The following is a 7,634-nucleotide window of genomic DNA, read 5'->3' as shown; positions in this document are numbered from 1 at the left end:
GCTGGGACTCACTTGTTACCGGCTGTGATTTACAGCTTCGCTGCTTTCCATTGCGCGCAGGACTCCGGGTGCCATTATTACTTCGGACGCAGGGCCCTTACCTACGCGTATTTGTGTACCTATACCTCCCTCGCGCGTCCCTCTTCTTGGACGTACATGTATATTTTTTTTTTCCACCCATGTCGCACTGGACTGAGTTTTTTCCCAATTTTACGATACGCTAGCGAGAAGTCGCATTGTGTTTTTTGCGTCATTTTTTCCGTAGGTCTAGTGTGTTTTTTGGCGCAAAGACAAAACGGGGGGATGGGGGGAAAAAAAAAACACGAGTCTGGTGAAACGTGCGCGACGAGAGAGGAGACTGTCCGGAGTTGGCGAGAATCGGAGGCTGTAAAACATTATTTATTGGGGGAGAGGTCGCAGGGACTTTCTCGGCGGGCTGGGAATTCTCGCAGCTGCCGGACCGATTTTCGTAACTGAGATGATTATGCCCGGGCCCGAGAACTCGCTGGTGGTCTCCCGTGCGCTCGTTATTTATTTATTGCACCCGAGCGTCATCCGAGTAAAATTATTATTATTATCATTATTGTGATTTTGGAGGGCTCGGTTATTGGGTCATTTTGGCGTGCGATTGTAGGACTTTTGTGCGTTATTGGGCCCCTGTGCGTTGTCTTGGGATGGGTTTTGATTTTTGTCTCTCCTCGACGCATTTGGAAGTGGTGTGCGAAAGAGTGCTCTTTAAAAGATATCGATGATGGTGAAATACTTTTGAAAAGGTGTTAATAATTATGATGGATGTGTCATCCTTTTTTTTCTTATTTTTCAGAAAGTCGGAGATGCTTTTTTTCAAATAAAAGTATCATCACCTTCAAAGTAAGCAATACACGATTTACAATTAAAAAATTTTTTAACGTTAAGATAATTTTAATTTTTTTCGTGTTTAAACAATACAAGGTTGAAATTGTTAAAATACACGAACTTGCTATTAAATATTGATTATTACTATTTTGTCTCTTGTATTTTTATGTATTTTAAACGAAATATTTGTGTAACTTGAAAACAAATTTCATCAATCTAAATAAAGATTTTTTGGATACAAACAAAAAATTATTTGTATGAATAAAACAAATATTTAATTAAACATTACGTTATGAAGAAGTTTTCGTTTAATTTGAATAAATATTTACTTTTTTCAAGTAAATATTTTTTGTTTATATTCGAGTAAATATTTATGTTTATTGTCGAAATGTTTTTTTTTTAGTGTAAATATTATACATATTATATTTTTTTCCACGAACGAACACGTAGATATAATTTACCCGAAATTTGTGTGTTTTCATAGCATTAAAACTGTTACCATTACATATTGTTCATGTAGGTGACTTTGTCGTTATATGAGAAGTGTGGCTTGGCAAGCTTTTCATACGATTCACATATTTCGAATAGCCTAATCCCTGCTTCTTCGAACAAATCTTTCGAATGCCACGGCGCGTCAAACTGTTGCGTAACTTGTGTTTCCATTTTTTTTTCTTTTTTTTTTTTTTCATTCTTGCACCCCCCACTCTGTGCTCTACCTCGTGTGGAATGCTTCATTCTCAAAAACTATTACCTAATCCCATAAATTTCAAATTCTAAAGTTTTTTTTTTTTTTTTTCAACAATAAACGGATTTTATTTCACTCGAGTTTAAATGTATCGTAAATTTTGCCATTAGGAATTTTTCAAACATTTGTCAAATCGTGGCAGGAACGTCAACTAACCACCTTTTACAGAACAACGAAAAATGAGCTCACGTTTTTTTACAAGCCAAAATTTTCCAGAACCTCACTAATGCCGAGTATATGCACTTAAAGACCCATTATCTACCTCCACCGAAACCTTGGAATACTTCATTTTATCGCGGATGTAATTACCACAGATAGCAGCGATGACAAAAAAAAATTCCTCGACAAATTCTCACACTTGACCAACGCATTTTGATAACTGAAACTTTTTCATTTTCATCATCATGTCGCACGTGATTCCCCAATTCCTTCATTGCCCAATAAGCAATCAAAGTCCCTCAACCTGTATCGCTCATCCCAGCCCGATTTCACTGACTTTGGCAAAAATCGGCTCTTAAGGTGCAGAAATTAAAAATTGACTCGGGGAAAAGTCGAAGAAAAAGAGAATGAAAGAGAGATGGCTCATAAAACGCGCAAGTGCAGGTAAAATATACACACGTATTGTAGAACGCGCGCGTATGCGTGGGCTCTCTCACGCGGTCTTACGGTCCACGTTGGGCCCGAACTGTTTCTCGGAAGATCGAGTCGTATATCTTGGGGAACGACAATGCCCGAGTCACTCACCTATTGGCTTCGTCATACTCTCTCTCTCTCCCGCGTACGATAGATCTTCTTCTTCTTCTTCTTATTCACGAAAATCCAGGAACAACGAAGAAAAATCACTAGCCTGTGATTTTTCTCGTTTCGAAGGGAATATATTTTTTTTTCGATCATCCCGAGGCTTGGGGAAATCGAGGTGTTGTGTGCTCGATACTTTGAATGGGAGGATGTTTAATGCGATGAAGGGCGATAAGCAGGAAAAATGAAAATGTATTACTTCTACGGATCGATAGATCGAGGGGACGCTAACTCTTACGCCAAAGGTCCAAATGATTTTTGGTTTCCAAAGAATTTTTAATTACTTCACAATGGTTCCGTAGATATTTCACAGGATACTTCGTTTTTACTACTTTACATCTGTTTTTTGTTTTGTTTATCATCCAAGGATTCAGTATTGATTTCAAAATCATGCAGAGTATTCAAATAATATATCACAACAGGTAATGTAAATTGGCGTGTTTTTTTTCTTAAAAAATATCACTGTAATATTTGAAACATTCTTAAATTTAAGAGATATTGAAGAGTCCTTTTTATCTTAAATTTCATTATTTTGATGGTTAAAATAAGTTAATATACATTGTTATAACATTTCATAGAAATATATCATGGAACATAGTATTGAATTCTATAAGTTGAAGTATTAATTTTCATAATTTCTTATTAATTTTGCTTCATAATGGTTATGAAATTTGCTTTCAAATCATTTTAGCTTTTTAAAAAAAACACATGATTTTTTTGCATCGTCGGTAATTACAGTTACTCATGGAACCGGTACATATTCCTAGCATTGAAAAAAAATTGAATTGCTCTTTTAATAAATGATTTCACATACTGCAAAGCTCCTCGGGATGAAAAACTTTTCCTGTGCTGTGACAAAAATATCACACTTTTGTAAAAAACCAGACGCATCAAATTATCATGATACTTTAAATTGCCTTCCAACCACTGAGCACTCAATCCAGAAGTCATCAGATAAATCTAGGCAAGAAGGATTAGCGTAAAAAAGAAAGAAAAAAAAATGTATGATCCCGAATGCCATCCACGCGTCGCAGTATCAGGGATCAGCTTGTAATTACCAGGCTTTTTTCACGCAATGAATTATCACAGCCCAGTGTATCGGGCCCCGAGATCGGACGGCCATCGTTTCGGGAAACATCTTCACTTCTCGATACATCAGCATCGAAACAACGCGCGATAAATCGCAGTCGGGCCCTTTCTCCCTCCCTCCGATCAGTCGCGACTCGTCGCTATCTCCGCATCTTCATCTCGGGCCGAGGCGCGAGGAGGTACGCGAACGGTGGCCGAAAACACGACACCACCGCTGATGGTTATAACAGCAGCTGCTTCCTCCAAACCCAAAGGGAATATCGTCCTCGTCCACCGCACGCTTTTCGTGGCATTTTATCTCCGGCTAGATATCTCCTTCTCCCCCACTGTTGCGACGCATTAGTCCGCTGGAAGTTTGTGCACGCATGCATATATAACGCGTGTATCTCCTACCTCTCGAGCGAGTCACTGCATGCGCTTATGTGTATACGTCACAGGACAGATTTTTATCTCGACGATTGCTCGGCCGGGTGGAGACGCGCAGTCTATTCTTTCGGAGGATGGAGTACACCTTGTCTTGGGAATTGTGCGGGTGCGCGTGCTTTGGGGCCTTATTTTTCCATGTCTCTCTGCATAATGTGCATAAAAGCGTCCTCTTTTCTCTTCCCTGTGTACGAATGATAAATACACCCAAGGCTTGATTCGTGCCAAGATTTCGGGGATTTTTGTTGAGGCAGTTGATTTCACGTGTCCCGGGTTTGAGCGGATTACGTGTGCATATTACGTACTGCATGTGTGTCTATGGGATTTGCTTCGGTGAAATGGGGCGTGATGGGATTCGACTGTGGATGCGATGATTGGATCTTCTGGGGTAGGGAAAATAGATTGTGGAATTATTCACTACGGCTAGAGAGTTACACGCGTATTTGTATTGTTTAGGACTTTCACATATGTATAGGTTTCTTTGATGCGGTGTACTGATCGTCGACACGATGTGAATGCCAAAATTAAACTTATTTTCAAACTGAGGGGATGCATTTACACTCTCGATCTTTATATTCAAGCATTGAAAAGTAGCTACTTCAGATGATTTTTAATTAAAATTTTTTTCGAAACGTGATTATTACTAGTATTTCTGTTTGAGCTTTAGTAAAATTTTGCCATCAATAACTTTATACGAGGGCTTGCTTTTGTGGTTTCACTTGTACCACTTCACCACTTATATTTATTTTAAATGTATATCAAGGAACTGGTTAGCTATGCCGATTTCAATGAAAAAAATTAGTGTACAAAATTTTTCTAAAAAAAAAAAAAAAAAAAAAAAAAAAACTACATAAACAGACAGATAAGAGTAACATCCCAGTATTTATATTATTTATCGATAAATGTCCATCAACGAATAACTAGGATTTTCAGAAATTACTACTTTTTGATGATTTTGATTAATTTATTACATTTTTACCTTACTAAACTTCTTTTTTTTTATTTCTAATGTAATCATCTCTTACTACTTTCGCGTAGTTGGTGCACAAAAAGTGGTATTTTATTTTCAAAATTAAGTACGAATTTGGATTATAGTAAAATTATATTATTATTCCCATTTTTATTGTAGTAATTGTTATAACTTTTTATTATTGTAATGACTAACATTATTAATACTATTATAACTATTTTTATTATTATGATTATTTAAATGATAGCACTCAGACAATATAAATGTAGATATATGCATTTAGACAAAAAAAAATTATTAAAGATAACAACAAGCGTGTAAAACGCTTTACTTGCGCATGCAATAAAATGTCAGTTATATATGCTTTATTATTCATAAAAAAAACAATTTAAGCACGATGGTGTGCATGCAAAAAATACATTATACTATTTAAGAACTTGTTGAGTAGTAAAAAAAAGTCTGATATAACGGTATGAATACGCATAAAAAATTACTTCAGTCACCTTGACGTATTTCCATGAGCCTACCATCTATTATTTTAAGTATTCAAATATTACACGATTCAATTAAAAACTTAACGTGGGACGACCTAATGACAACAGTTATTGCAGTTTACGTATAAATATTGCAGTGGAAACGTATGCGGACAGTTCAGTAAGTAACACTGTTTGGATATCGATATAAGAATAATCAAGATTATATCAAGTCAACAATGAGGTTTTTAGTATTGACACTTATATTAATCATTGGAACACTTTTGTTTATGGTAAATCTTTTTATTAACAGCATAGTTTGGTTGATTTCTTTTAAACTTTAATGTAATCTTTTAAACTTAAATGAATTAATATTCCTACTGGTGGTACAAATAATTTCTCATTTCTACATTTTGAAATTAGTACATAGTAATCCTTTTTTTTAAATTATTTAGAGTTTAGCTAAAGTTTGTGCAATACCACAAGAATCTTTACGTAAGCCAAGCAGACGTCTACGATGGGGCAAATAAAAACCATGTTCGTTGGCTAAACTCGTTCTATTAATTATGTTTAAATTGCTCTATCTTAATTATATAGTACCTAGTAAGTACTTTAAAAAGGATTACCTAATCTTACTGTCAGAATTGATGGATTAGTACGAGTATTATGTTGGATTAGTATATGTTGTATGATAATGGTTTTTAATCCATCTACTTTCTATGGTTAATTTCAATTATCAACAAATTCACATGTATCAATTTCAATGAAGAGTAAAATAAACTAACAATAATCCTCCAAAATCATTGATTTAATGATTTCTTACTACTTTATTTTTTTTTTTTTTTTTTACTCATATATTAATTATACCATTAAAAAAATTGACAGTATTATCAATTTACTAAAAAACACATAATATTCTGAAAAAAATTCTTTGTAAACAAAATAAAAAAATTAGTCTACTTTCATAAAAAATATTAACTTAAGTGTCAAATAATGTACGTAATATTTTTCAAAAAAGTATACATAATTATAAATATTTGTGAATCAGGAAAATTTATTGGACGTTTTTTTAACGCTTGGATACCAATATAGAAAAAATTATCTAATCAAGTTTTACATGCAAAGTTATTCTTGAAACATATTTTTTATCACCAATAATTTTTACAGTATTTAAAATTGCAGTTTCAGAATCATAAAATTATATGTAAAGTAATTTTCCACAAAATTCAAACACGATTGTAAACATCTGTTATGCCATATTTTAACAAAATTAAATTTACTTATTTAATTTTAGACACATAAACGGATGGCAAAAATTACTTGACCTCCTATTTAACATAATAAAAGAAATTGCTAAATACATATGATATTTATGAAGTAATGAATATGTTTGTAAGGAATAATAAACTAATGAATTTGTGATTTTTAATTAATATACACAAATTAACGAATAAGAAATAACGAAATTAAAAAAAATTGATTATTGTATTTCACCTTGACTATAAGATATACGTAGCTTAGGATAAGTCCAAATAACTAGCCAAGATTTTAGATAAAATCTTCGATTTTACTAACATATAATTTAAATAATTCCCATAGAAAAATTTTTTGTGATTCTAATTGAATCTTAAAATAAGGCTTTGTGTTAAAATCGTCTCAAATAAGAAACTAATATCATCATATTATCATACTGTTGAACTGGTGAATAATAATTGTTCTATTTTGATTTCATTTAAATATGTAGATTACTTTGAAAAGATAAGATAAATGCCACGTACTTTCAGATGTAAAAAAAACAATACAAATAATAGTAGTTATTATAATAATGGTAATAATAATGAAATAATAATAATACTGTAATAGTAATTGATTATAAAATTATTACTGACTTAAAAGTAAAGGACACAATATTTGATGAGCAATTTTTTTCATCTGCATGAAATTGTTTCAATAAAGCATTTTATTTTTATTTATTTTATAAGTACAAGAACCATCAGATGCAGAAAAATGGTAGTAGTCGCGGCTTTTTTTTGAGCTAGGGTATTGTTACGAATAGTGGTACGTTTTACGATGTACTTGGATACTCGTCTGATTGGCTAATTGTGGCAGTACTTGAGGTGGGGTGCTACGTGATATCAATCTTTTAACATTTTATTGATTAATTTGCAAAATTAATTTTCTAAAGTTTGGGTATAAATACTACAAAGGCAACTCATACGAACAGTTCGATAAGAGTCACTGTTTCGTTACACACGAAAGACTTGAATAAGATTGTACATAG

Source organism: Copidosoma floridanum, unplaced genomic scaffold, assembly GCF_036245765.1.
Source record: "Copidosoma floridanum isolate Cflo_tuat_1 unplaced genomic scaffold, Cflo_Japanese_pri ptg000013l, whole genome shotgun sequence".
Classification (NCBI taxonomy): domain Eukaryota; kingdom Metazoa; phylum Arthropoda; class Insecta; order Hymenoptera; family Encyrtidae; genus Copidosoma; species Copidosoma floridanum.
This window is presented reverse-complemented; position numbering follows the sequence as displayed.